The 15183-nt window shown below is 35.8% G+C and overlaps 1 long non-coding RNA gene across 3 annotated transcripts in view; it reads left to right on the plus strand.

Moving 5' to 3' along the window:
• Window positions 1–14766, plus strand: part of LOC118766581 — a 28196-nt gene extending 13430 nt beyond the window's left edge. The window contains exons 2-3 of one of the 3 annotated variants that reach the window (XR_005002522.1): window positions 3054–3185; window positions 14748–14766. This is a non-coding gene — a long non-coding RNA (uncharacterized LOC118766581). Of the gene's footprint in view, window positions 1–3053; window positions 3186–3744; window positions 3764–4847; window positions 4952–14747 lie in introns of those variants that run through there. The other 2 variants (XR_005002523.1, XR_005002521.1) reach the window with 2 other exon arrangements.
• The last annotated feature ends 417 nt before the right edge of the window (window positions 14767–15183 follow it).

Raw genomic sequence — 15183 nt, forward strand, 5'->3', positions numbered from 1 at the left:
AGTCGCGGGCTCTTCGTTGACGCCCGACACTACTGGGAGGTGGCCCTCGAAGTCGCTGGAAATGGAGATCTCCAGATCCAAATTCTTGAACGGCTGCTGCTGATGATGATGATACTGCTGCTGATGATGATGATACTGCTGCTACAACTGCTGCTCCTGTTATTTTTGTTCTTGTGTTTGTTCTTGGTGTTATTATGTCGACTAACATCAACCCTCTAATATTATAGTCCTCTAATACACAGGGGATCAGACAGACAGCGTGGCTCAACCCCCAGATCTAACCACGTTCCCATTTCACTGAAGACAATACTGCATCATCCAACATGTAGCGCAGGAATCATATGGAAAGTAACGTGACAATCTGGACATGTTGCACTCTTCGACAATCTAATCTATTCTTGGATGTTCATAGATTCTGAAAATGGCTGCAGTAGAGTCAGGCAAGGCAGACTTGCAGAGCTTGCTGTTGCTGATGGTGAAAGCGCGTGGCTTAGTGAATAAGGGTATTCGGCTCACGATCGTTATGTCATGGGTTCGATCCTGGTGGTGTGCTGTTTCTTTGAGCAAGACAATTTATTACATGCTTTGTTCCAGTTCACTCAGATGGCTAAAATCAGTAGTAACTGGAATTCGAAGAACCAGCCTTGTCTCATTTTGTATCACGCTGAACCTCCCTGGGAACTGCATTAAGAGCACGCATGTCTGTGGAGTACTCAGCCACTTGCACGTTAATTTCACGAGCAAGCTGTTCCCTTGATCGGATCAACTGGAACTCTTGTCGTCGTAACTGACCAAGTGCCAGATTTGCTGGCGAAGTACATTCCAGCACACTATCTGTAGCCAGTGAAACTATTAATGTTGCAGCTACTTCTATCAGTTATGTTCCTTCTACTTATCTGTGAGAGCTAAGAAGAGGATGCGATGTTTTTTATGATAACGATGCTGCAGCTCTAAGTTTTGTATGTAGGAGTGGCTGTGTGGTATGTAGCTTGCTTACAAACCACATGGTTCCGGGTTCAGTCCCACTGCGTGGCACCTTGTGCAAATGTCTTCTACTAGAGCCTCGGGCCGACCAAAGCCTTGTGAGTGGATTTGGTAGACAGAAACTGAAAGAAGCCCGTCGTATATATATATGTGTGTGTGTGTGTGTGTGTGGTGTGTGTGTGTGTGTGTGTGTGTGGTGTGTGTGTGCGTGTGTGTGTGTGTGTGTGTATGTATGTGTGTGTATATATGTTTGTGTATCTATGTTTGTCACCCAACATCGCTTGACAACCGATGGCGGTGTCTTTACGTCCCGGTAACTTAGCGGTTCGGCAAAAGAGACCGATAGAATAAGTACTAGGCTTACAAAGAATAAGTCTTGGGGTCGATTTGCTCGACTAAAGGCGATGCTCCAGTATGGCCACAGTCAAATGACTGAAGCAAGTAAAAGAGTAAAAGAGTATCTAGATGCGTTGAAGTGGGTCTTTAGTTTCTAGATCTGTCTTATGCTTTTGGGGTATTTTATGAAAAGAAGGGGTCAAAATTGGGGGTCTGAGAAGAAGTTGTATATTTTATTTGTTTTAGTAACCTTAGCTTATTTGTATTTCTTTTTGATGTCTGATTTCTGCAAAATATTTGGTGGAGGCGTTTGTCTGATATTGCAGTGTGGGTATATTATTTGTGGTTATTTTTGCAACAAAACTCTGCTCTGATCGTTATTATTGCTGCTGCTGCTGCTGCTGATGATGATGATGATGATGATGATGATGATGATGATGATGATACTGCTAATCACTCTATATAGTGTTTCACTGATAGTTTTATGGTTTATGGTCAATACAAACGTTTGCCAATTTTCTATTTTTCTAAGGTTTGTTTGCCTATCTATTAATTTTTGCTATTTCCTTGTTTAGGTGTTTGATGTTGAATTGTGTTTCCGCTGTGTCTAGTTTTGGTGCATTCTGTTCAACGTTGTTCCTGATGTTTATGAGGTTGGCAATTTCTTGTGTGTAATTTTGGCTGTGTCTTTTTTTTTTTTTTGTTTTTCATTTTTTCATGTTGCTTTCAACTATTTGTTTTTAGATATTTCTATAATTATGTTGTTGTTTGTACGCACTATAGTGTCTCGTATGTTTGGCGTTTGTGGTGTTGCTGAATTCTGTAAACCTTGATTTTGTTTCTAAATGAAACTAGTTCAATTGTACTTTTTGAAAGCTTGTTAAATGTTTTTTGCCGTTTTCGTTATTGTCTGAGGTTCTGATGATATTTGGTAGATGGTCAAAGGAAAGTTAGGAAAATGTTTGAGGTATGTGTGTGTTTTGTGTGAATTGTTTTGGATGTAAAAGGCGTCTGGTTGCGGTACTATTAAATTATACTTTTCAAGGGCTTTGGTGTGTTATAGTTGTAAGGTTTGTTTTTGAATAAAGTATTTACTTACATGCATACGTACATTATTCAATGATGGGTATGAACTTAAGGAGATGTGTCTGCTATTTCTAGATTAGACGATGACGTAGAGGTTCCCTCGTTGTTTCATATCAATAGTGTGGCATTGACAGCTGCTTGTTTGTTTGGGGGTGGAATTGGAGAGGTGCTGTAACATGGGAAAATGTCCTAAGGGTACCTTCTGCAAGAATACCATACAGTTAAGTGGGAGTCATGTTAATTAATGTAGTGAGCCAAAAGATGTTTAAACAATTAAATTTATCTCCTGTAATGAAAATAATTTATTAGCAATAATGATTATTCTTGTCAATGAATACAAGGGAGGCAATTATGAAATCCAAATTGATTCACAATCGAATAGCAGCATTCAGTTGTGAGTGAGTCTCAACTTGGCAGCTGTGGCGACAACTGTGGACATGTTCCGAACTTATTAGACCTCCTCAACAACACCTAGTCTTACTTGTAATTACCAGTTCTTAGAAAGGCTTGCTGTCCCTTGTGGGTTTGAAAAATACAAGGAGAACCCTCTCCTCCCCCACTGCTGTATATTCTTTATTAGAATCTCTTTCTGAAAATATATCTGATTTAGATACTTGATTATTTTCGGCTTTTTTTCTGTATTGTAGATGCTGTTGGGATGAAGTGATCCCTAAGTGATCCCTAAGTGATCCCTATTACCAACCACGTTCAAACCTACAACTAATAGATGGAGGACAACGCTAAATCTATCCCTATCTACCAGTTTAAATTCACAAGAAGTAAGTCATTATATAATTATTCAAAAAATTGCTTAAATTCACAAATTCACAATTATCATACAGTCTTTGCGGATAAACATTAGACACATTTTGGGATTAACTGTAATATCTTTATAGCTAAAGCTGTGGTCTCAGTGGGTTTATAAACTTACTTTAGTGTAAGACACTAAATTTAATGACGAACAAGTAACTTAGACAAAACGATTCGTAAAAACTGATAAAATCAAATTTTAAAAAATATCAGAAAAAAATTTTGCTTTTTATTACATTAAAACTGAAACTAAATATATTAATAATCCGCATTGATAATCAAAAAATAAGATTTTTAATTTTAATTTGTGACATTTTGTTGTTGTTGTTTTGCTGCTGCTGTTTTTTTTTTGTTTGTTTGTTTGTTTGTTTTTGTCCACAAATTCATTAATGATATCCTGACAGACAATTTTATACAATTGCTCTGAATCGATATGCATCAATGAAAAAGTAATTCAGCTTTTTCATCTTTCATTGTTGGCTTAGATCACTTTTGATAGCGCAGAAAATTTATTTTCCCCCGCTTCAGTTAGATACTAATAAGCATAGATGTTGTCATCTATATAAGTACAGAGAAATGTATACATTAAGGGAAAAAGCGAAAACGAGGTTTAAGTTCAAAATTAATTCCAATGTCTATACCAACTGCATTCACTTTGAACTGAATCACTTCATCTCCAACGCTAGGTTCAGGATCTCAAGGATAGTGGAAAATCATGATCTAGTAGAGTCTATTAAAATTTTTTGTCATTCATTTACATATTTTATGTTCAGTTCTGAGAAGCATTCATCTGTCTACTCAAGACGATACATATTTGATCAAAAGCATAGGCGTAGGAGTGGCTGTGTGATAAGTAGCTTGCTTACGAACCACATGGTTCCGGGTTCAGTCCCACTGCGTGGCACCTTGGGTAAGTGTCTTCTACTATAGCCTCGGGCCGACCAAAGCCTTGTGAGTGGATTTGGTAGACGGAAACTGAAAGAAGCCCGTCGTATATAAGTATATATATATATATATGTGTGTGTATGTTTGTGTATTGTGTTTATCCCCCCAACATCGCTTGACAACCGATGCTGGTGTGTTTACGTCCCCGTGACTTAGCGGTTCGGCAAATGAGACCGATAGAATAAGTACTAGGCTTACAAAGAATAAGTCCCGGGGCCGACTTGCTCGACTAAAGGTTGTGCTCCAGCATGGCCACAGCCGAATGACTGAAACAAGTAAATGAGTAAAAGCAGGAAAGCAATGAAATGAAAGTCCACGTTCAAGTAGCTCAGCGACAATCGACGGTGGCTGGTGACTTTAACGGACATGTTTGCCAACACTATGACAGGGGCTTCCATAGAAGCTATAGTTGTGCAAGGAATGAAAAAATTTTAAGTTTTCTTTGGGACAAAATTTGCAACCATACTTCAAGAAAAATCTGATTGCAGCGATAAATCTTTCCGGAACTGATCTTGCGCATGCACGTTCTGTCTACTGTTGCTTTGCCACAAACTTTCAACTCGTGCAGTAAACCATAAACGCACAGTCAAGTCGATAGCAGCATCACAATGCTCAATGACTGTTCTCTTGTCGTTATATACGTATATATATATATATATAAGTTCGCATTTTTCCGATCCTTGTAGCCACTGAGAATATATGGGTTCCAGTCCCGATTTTTTCGATGAGAAAATAGCTTACAAATGAAGCAGAATAAGTGTTCAGAGATCGGTGAGTAGCAAAGTAATGTTCTAAATTTTCTCATCACTGCTCAAATGAGTCGATGTGAACAGAGTTTTCACAAAATCCTGCTTCTGCCGCCTCTCAACTTGTTCAGGTATAGACTTAATGATGCAATGACGCAATCACTATTTTTTGCTTTGATATTCAGAGCTACATTTCTGAACAAAGAACAAGATCACTGCGATAACAATTCCAACTTACTGATGAGATTGTTTTCTCTTTTTTTTTTTTTTTTTTTTTACAAACCGTATCGAATCATCACTCATGTTTTGTTATTCGTGTTTACTTCATTACGTGTTTTTTAACTCAGGTGAACTTTCGTCTGTAGCAGATGGTGAAAAGTGTTAGTCATTTCTGATGGACACAGCTCTTGAAAAGAGTTGTAAACATCGAAGTTATAGTTGATACACATATCAATACATTATCCACCTGTTTCATCCGTTGTTTCTTTTCTTTTGCCTCCTGAGCTCTTGACTGGTGATGATAGACCAATATTTGTTTAGTGCTGAAATACGAACATAAACATAATAATAATAATAATAATAATAATAATAATAATATATAATAATAATAATAATAATAATAATAATAATAATCTTTTCTTTATTGGCCACAAGGGCCGAATACAAAACAAACAATACAAAACTAGGGACATGTGGGGTTTAACGCAAAAATCAAGTAAACAATAAAATAACAAAGACAACCACATTTCCACAGCCAGTGTCACACTCAATTGGCTATTACTGGCAAGGACAGGAGACAGCTCCGTACATGTTTCGGTAATATTCTGACCTCATCGACGAAGCAAAGCTGTTATTATACATGTCATGTGAAAGTAATGATAAACGATTGAGAAAAATGTACAAGATTGCACACTGGTTGAGATAGGAAAACTGTCTAGACATTAAATAAACTCAAAGAGGCAATCTGCATAATGGATAATAAATACAAACCACAAATGAGTAGTCCCTCCATCTGTTACAATTAGTAAACAAATATGTTTCAAATTACACTCAAGTATCTTAAGAAAAGAGGGGACATGTTGAATAACGTAGTGTTGAATAAATAAAAAGGGACGGGTTTATCATAAATAAAAGGTATTTGATCATAAGGTGCTCGCTTAGACTTGGCCTGGTGATAAAACATCAGCGATAACAGTTGCTATATTTGATATGTGGATCATATCAAAAAAGCTAAAACGAAGGAAATGTGGCGAGGAAGATTGAATTAGATCTTACGGTCTTCGAAACAAAGAGATACTTGTGCATTGCATATTGAAGTCCTTGATACTATTCCAGACACATTTTAATCATATTTTGACCTCATCAGCGAAGCATAGCCATTGGTGTAATTACCAAAATGGTGATAAATGAAGCAGTAACATGCACAAAATTACGTGTGTGTGTTATGGTGTGTGTGTGTGTGTGTGTGTGCGTGTGTGTGTGTGTGTGTGTGTGCGTGCGTGTGTGTTGGTTGGTTGTTTGGTTGACATAAAGATAAAAAAAACAGAATTCTTATTTGTTAAGAAATTAGATATTTTGCGGGCGCCATCCGCATTTAGAAATATTTCCATTATCGTCTACTGACCGTGACTTATATTGAATATAGGCGAGATTGGAAAAGTGGATATGAATGTGCGTGTGTGCATATATATATTGTATATTATCTATGTATAGTGAATATAAATATATATATGTATACATACATACATATATATATGCGCGTGTGTGTATGTGTGTGTGTGTATGTATGTATGTATGTATGTATGTATATATATACATGTGTGTGTGTATATATATATATATTATATATATATATATACATACATACATATATCCCTGGCAGTCCCTCTCTCAGAATATATATATATATATATATATATATATATTATATATATATATATATATATAGGGGGGGGGGGATAATTCACACAAAAAAAACAAAAAACGAAGACAGGTAGTGAAGACAACAAACATCAAACATATGTATTAGTTTAACGGTCGGGAAGTGAAAAAGTCTTTAATGTTTCGAGCCTATGCTCTTCCACAGAAAGGAACACAGAATGAAACGAGAGAAAATAACGAATGTCTATATATATATATGTATGTGTGTGTGTGTGTTTGTGTGTGTGTGTGTGTATCGTATATTATATATGTATGGTATATATGCATGTATATATATATATGATTATTATTGTTATCATTATGACATATATTATATACACATATATATATATTTTACATTATATACATATATATATTATATATATTATATATATCATATATATATATACATGGATGTATATATATATACACATGTACGTATGTATATATGTGTGCGTGTGCGTACGTGCGTGTGTGTGTGTATGCCTATATAAATACATACATACATACATACATACATACATACATACATACATACATACATACATACATATATACATTCATACATATAGCGACATTGTCTTTGAAGTGAGTTGAAATAAAATTCAATGAAGCGTGAAGGCGACTCAGTCGTCAGATTACCACCACTCACTCTGACCACCATCACAATAAATTCACTCGTCATTAATAAATAACCTGATACAAAAACCTTCAGTGCAATATGCTGTATTGTATGTATGTATGTTATGTATGTATGTATGTACGTATGTATGTATGTATGTATGTATGTATGTATGTATGTCTGTATCCGTGTGTAAGTGTATTTTCTTAATTTTTTTTTGGTTTTTGCTTTTTTTGTTATTCTCATTTATACTTTACAATTTGGACATCAGTCGCCCACTATCAAATTACAACACTTCGTTCTTTATCGAATATTGAAAAAATATTCTAGTCGTCGTATTAGAGGCGCTTCGCGCGGCACAGATATACGCTAAAAGTTAAAACATGCAATCATACATACATATATTCAGTCTGATATCTGAAAAAAAAAAAACTAAAGCATAGAAGATATAAGATGTTGTGGGAGTCGGGGGTTGTATTATTGTATAAAAATCCATGATTCAGAAAAAAACAAACACTACTTATATTAGTTAATAAAGTGTGTTTGTTATTATTAATCAAATTCAATATCTTCTCATATCAGCCAATTTACCAATCAGTTTCATAGTCGCCTGATAATCGCTGGGGTTATCTGAACTCCTGTATGAAACCGATTGGTAGAGTGGCTGATCTAACAATATAAAATTGTAGTTTATTAATAATAATAATAATATGCGAAGGTGGTGATCTAGCAGAATCGTTAGTGAATCGGACAAAAGGCTTGGCAGCATTTCTTCCGGTTATTTACATTCTGAGTTCAAACTCTGCCAAAGTTGACTGCCTTCGTCCTTTTGGAGTCGATGAAATAAGTGCCATTTGAACTGTGGGTTCGATGTAATTCAGTTACGCGTTCCCCTAAAATTGCTGGCTTTGTGCCGAAATTTGAAGCCATTGATAATAAAACTCTCGTTCTATAAATACATGTTTGAGTGCCTGTTCTTTTCTGCTTACTGGATTTTAGGCAACTGTATATATACGCGCATATACATATGTATGTGTGCATTATGTATATCGTAATTTCTCCTACATGTTCTCTGTATATCATTACTAGTAATACTTTAGAGTGAAGGCGCATGGCTCAGTGGTTAGAACGTCGAGCTTATGATTGTGAGGTTGTGAGTTCGATTCCTGGACTAGGCTGCGTGTTGTGTTCTTAAGCATGACACTTTATTTTACGATGCTCCAGTTCACTCAGCTGTAGAAATGAGTTGCGACGTCACTGGTGCCAAGCTGTATCGGCCCCTTTGCCTTTCCCTTGGATAACATCAATGGTGTGGAGAGGGGAGGCTGGTATGCATGGGCGGTTGCTGGTCTTTTATTAACAACCTTGCCTGGACTTGTACCTCGGAGGGTAAATTTCTAGGTGCAATCCCATTGTCTCCCCTCCCAATACTTTATAATATAATTGGTTTTTGTTTAACCACCATAGGGGAAGCAGAAGTACATCTATTTGTACACACCTTATATATATATATATATATAGAGAGAGAGAGAGAGGAGAGAGAGTGAGTGTGTGTGTGTATCTCTCTGTTTGTGTGGTTGTGTGTGTGTGACTGCATGTGTGTGTGTGTGTGTGTGTTATGGCTACTGTTATGTTTAAAATTTTACCAGGTGATCCTGTTTTTTTTTATATTATGATGTAATCTTTTATGACTGCCTTAAATAAAATTCTACCGAGACGGATGTCGTAAATTTTAATCACCGGAAACCATATCCTAACCCATTTAAATCCCAAATAATACCAATATTATAATATTTCTCTGTATTACTTCTGAAAAACATTATCGTGGTATAATATAAACAGATTTAAGGCGGCGAGCAGGCAGAAACGTTAGCACGCTGGGCGAAATGGCTGAGCGGTATTTCGTCTGCCGTTTCGTTCTGAGTTCAAATTCCGTCGAGGTCGACTTTGCCTTTCATCCTTTCGGGGTCGGTAAATTAAGTACCAGTTACGCACTGGGGTCGATATAATCGACTTAATCCCTCTGTCTGTCTGTCCTTGTTTGTCTCCTCTGTGTTTAGCCCCTTGTGGGTAGTAAAGAAATAGGTATAATATAAACAGACGTTTTCTTTCTTCACATTTCTCAATCTAATTCTTTATATCTTATACCCCTCATGATAAGTTACATTTGTCTTCATTCCATTTTCCTCCAATAAACTTTTATAATTTTATAATTATTTTTTTTTTTAAAGTGCATTATGACGTTTTAGCAACATTTCAACGATAATATCTATTCACATGAACTCCGCGTCCTGATAAGTTGTTGTTTACGTTTGAAAATTTCAATATACAGTCCTCAAATTAGTTACCGTAAATCCTCGAGTATAGTCCATCCTTGTGTATAATACGCAGGGGATTTTTAGGGGGCTGTACCTCTGAAAAACCTAAACCTTGTGTATAATACGCACCCCTTCTCTAACTTGAGTCAAGGAGGTCTATATAACATCTTTGGTTTGTAAAAATGTATACTTTATTATCATTGTATATATAACATAATGCAAACGTGTAGCTTTTTTGTGCATTTTGTTTGCAAAAAATAACGAAATAACAGTAATAATGTTTAATAAATGTTGCTTACTCCAGTTAGATGGATGTCCTTTTATGACTTCATTGCTTCAGGCTTAGCTTAAGGTATTTTCGCGCCCGACATCACAAAATGCATCTGATAACATTGCCGGATAGCAAATAGAGACTCGGACATTGCTTAGAAAATAGTTTTAATTTTTACCTCGTATATAGTACGCACTAGGGATTTTGACCTTTAAATTTTGGAAAAAAAATGCGGATTTATACACGAGGATTTACGGTACTTCGTAATTCAAAACTGGAAAAAAATATTTTCCCTGAAGATACCCGACAATATATGTTTTTTTTCTTCTTTTTTTTTACTTCTATAATCGTTTGAATGTTGATGATTCAAACATACTGTCGGAGAGAAACATGTGTGGGATTTTTTTCGGGTATTTTTAGGTTGTTTTGTTGATCAGGTCTCTTTTATCCTTATTCTTATATGGATCACTTTTACTTTGCATTACTTTTCCATTGTGATACAAATAAAACGAACCAAGTATCTATTATATATATACATATATATATATATATACACATATATACATATATATATACATGCTTATATCTATATATATATATATATATATATATATGAATGGAAGAATGAATTATCCTTTGTTTACCGTTAACATGGAAACAGTTACCAGGGTAGCAAAATTCACGCAAGTAACAAGCATCTGCGTTCAACTCCATTTATTTATTTATTTATATATAAATATATTTATATATACACGTATGTGTGTCTGTGTATACATGATTGTGTAGTAAGAGGTTTGCTTCGCAACCACATGGTCCTAGGTTCAGTTCAACTGCGTGACACCTTGCACGTCTGTCTTTAACTATAGCCTCGGGATGACCAAGGCCTTGTGAGTGGATTTGGCAGACGGAAACTGAAAAGAGGTAGTGTATATATATATATATACAAGATAAGAAAATGGAGAAATACATCTAAATCAAATATCGATTACCAGATAATACTCAATCACATACTTTATTAAACCACCACATAAGAGACTGTAGGGTTAAGTATAAAAAGCAGAACGAATCAGTGTACATAAAGAAATGTACATAAAAAAGTGCACATAAAAGAATAATGTTGTATATATATTCTACTTATTATACAACATTACTCTTTTATATACACTTTTTTATGTAAATTTCTTTTATGTACACTGATTTGTTCTGCTTTTTATACTTAACCCTACAGTCTCTTATGTGGTGGTTTAATAAAGTATGTGATTGAGTATTATCTGGTAATTGATATTTGATTTAGATGTATTTCTCCATTTTCTTATCTTGTATTAGTAATTTGTGGTAAATCATTTTACCTTTGCCCAATAATACAGTAAATGAATTGATTGCATCGCAATCATTAACATTTTTGTATTAACTTTGTTGGGTACTACTTCACTAGGCAGTATATTGGATATATGTTATCTCATGGAGGGTTGCATTTACAACCCCTATCTCAATTTGTTATATATATATATATATATATACAAATTGAGATATATATATATATAGATATATAATATATATATATATATATATATATATAATATATAACATATAACATATACATATATATACATATATATATAACATACATACACACGAACATATATATATGTGTATGTCTGTGTGTGTTTGTCCCCCACCACCGCTTGACAAATGATGCTGGTTACTTTACGTCTCTGTAGCTAAGCGGATCGACAAAAAGGCACCGATAGAGTAAGTTATAGATTTTCTAAAAAATACTGGTGTGGATTTGTTGAATTAAACCTGCCAAGGTATTGCGCTAGCATGGCCGCAGTCTAATAACTGAAACAAGAAAAAGATGAAAGATATATGAATCACATATGTGAGTGTGTTTATGTATGTATGCATGTATGTGCATGTATATATACATGTATTTATACACACAAACACACACACACGCACACACACAAATACACACACAAATACACACACACACACACACACACAAATACACACACACACACAACTGAAACACAGCGAAGTAGAGAGAACGAGCGAGCGTGTGTGTGTGAGAGAGAGAGAGTTCAGTTTTGTTTAAGAAATTAAATATTTCACAGACGCCAGCCGCATTTAGAAATATTTCCTTTATCGCCAACTGACCGTGACTTATATGGAATATAAGCGGGATAGACACGTGAGAGGGAACTTCTATGACAAATCATGTTTCTGCCAGATCGTGCTTACGCCAGCAGTGCATTAACAGAGAAGTGAAACACAAGGCAATGAAGCGTAATGGCGGCTCCAGTCACTAGAAAACCACACACGCTGACCACTTCGCGACAAATTCGCGCGTCATAAATAACTTGTTTCCCTCGTACTTTAGTGCAATGCGTTGTATTATGTGTGCATAAGTAAGTATCTGTGCGTAGGTGTGGAAAGACGGCGAGTTTTCTCAAACTTCTATATATTGTTCTAGGTTTTTCAGTTTGGACAAGAGTTACCAAGCTGAAATTCTAACACTTTGTGATTTATCGAGTACTGAAAGAATATAGCGAGCATAGAGCTGTGTGTTTGCGTGTGTATGTGTTTGTGTGTATGTGTGTTTGCGTCTATAGATAGATAGATAGATAGATAGATAGATAGATAGATAGATAGATAGATAGATAGATAGATAGATAGATAGATATGTAAACACACATATATTGATATATCTATCTTTCATATATTGATATATCTATCTTTCTATATATATACACATATGCACATATATATATACACACACATATGCACACACACACACACACACATATATATATATACACACACACATTCATATATATTCATACATACATCCGTTATGCAAACATGAGTGTGTTTATATATACATGTATTTATATATGTATGTATGTATATATATATTATACATATGTATATACATACACGCACATTATATGTACTACATAAACATATATAAACACATACACAAATGTGCAATTATATACACACAGAGACATACATAAATGCATATATATATATGTATACATATATACATAAATAAATACATACATGTATGTATGCATACATACATACATGCATGCATGCATACATACATACATACATACATACATACATACATACATACATACATACATACATACATACATACATGCATACACACACCTTATATAATTACATGCGTAGACCACTCTACACAGAAATAGACAATAATCAATAATCAATCAAAAAACTTGCTTCTGCAAGGTACATACATAGATACTTACATAAATACATATATACATACATGTACATACAGACAGACAGACAGACAGACAGACAGACAGACAGACAGACAGACAGGCAGGCAGGCAGACATTATAATGTGATATATTATTGTACGCCCTGCTGTGGCCAAAGTGTAAACACCAATCTGAACAATGAAAATATAATTAGGCTTGTATACACACGCACAAATACACACACACACACACACACACACACATATCCATGCGCACACATATACACATGCACTGTCTCCTTTATTAAGTCTGTTTCATTCAAGTCAGTTATATTGAATTAAAACCTCATTTCCTCAAAGCGGGTTCCCTGTAGATTGTGTTTGGCAATCTAGATATGTGACAGAGAACTCGGACACAGTTTAACCTCTCTGTTGAAGCCAACGAAGGAAGCTCTACATGACCAGTCGAATAAGAATACACCTACCATCTTTAACTACTGGAACATGTCTAGATAATGTAGTTCTGAGTTCAGGTCAGGTACGGTTTTATAAACCATTTCAGTGCATCGCTTCATCCAACAATTGTCTGTCAGGACACATGTATACAATTATGTGCTTTACAGCATTAGCGCTTTTTAACTCTTATTTCTAGCAAAGGAGGTGTTCTAACACCCTAGTCGTATTAGTGGCAATTTAGCGATTAGCTAAATCATCCATAGATCTTTATGGTGAGCACATAGGTACTGACAGGGAAGCAAGTCCGGAAAAAAGCCGGGTCGAGCGGTTCCTACTGATACTCTTTTTACTCTTTTACTTGTTTCAGTCTTTTGACTGTGGCCATGCTGGAGCACCGCCTTTAGTCAAGCAAGTCGACCCCAGGACTTATTCTTTGTAAGCCTAGTACTTATTCTATCGTCTCTTTTTACCGAACCGCTAAGTTAAGGGGACGTAAACACACCAGCATCGGTTGACAAGCGATGTTGGGGGACAAACACAGACACACAAACATATACACACACACACATATATATATATATGCATATATACGACGGGCTTCTTTCAGTTTCCGTCTCCCAAATCCACTCACAAGGCTTTGGTCGGCCCGGGGCTATAGTAGAAGACACTTGCCCAAAGTGCCACGCAGTGGGACTGAACCCGGAACCATGTAGTTGGTAAGCAAGCTACTTACCACACAGCCACTCCTGCGCCTGATGAGACTACATAATTAGCCGAAACTGTCCAATCAGTATAGCGAATTCTCGACTGGGCTTTTTGGGCGATTATAGTCTCTATCAGTACATATGTATAGAATTACGTGCTTTAATCACAGCATTAGAGCTTTTTAGCTCTTATTTCTAGCAATGTAAGTGTTCTAACACGCTAGTCACATTTAGTGACAATTATAGTTTTCCTTCTTGGTAAAACATTGCACACTGCTGTCTATATTAAATTATTATTTATTGTCTTTGCACAGTTTCTAACGCTAAAGATGTCCTACGGTGCCAGCTGTGAACAAAGATAACACCTCTTATTTTTCGTACACCATCAGGAGTACTCGAGCGGTTCCAAGCAGTGCTGTTTTCTGCAAGTGCTCCACCCTTATTGCAGCCCCTATTTGTTCCATGTACTTCTCAGGATTTTTACTCGCTGTTCCCAGGGCTCTGACAATTATTAGTACTACTACCACCTTTTTCATCGACCACAACTGTTTAATTTCCCAAGCTAACCTGTCATATCTATCGACTTTTCTTTCTTCCTTATCCCACACCTTGTTGTTAGCTGGGCGTGCTATATCTATGATCCAGCATCGTTTGCTTTCTTTCTCAATTAACCCTGTCTGATTTCCTATTCTCTATCTCATGCTCGCACTAAGTCATAAAATCCCATAGGATCTTTGCATTATCATTTTC

This window comes from Octopus sinensis, linkage group LG16 (genome assembly GCF_006345805.1).
Source record: "Octopus sinensis linkage group LG16, ASM634580v1, whole genome shotgun sequence".
Lineage (NCBI taxonomy): Eukaryota > Metazoa > Mollusca > Cephalopoda > Octopoda > Octopodidae > Octopus > Octopus sinensis.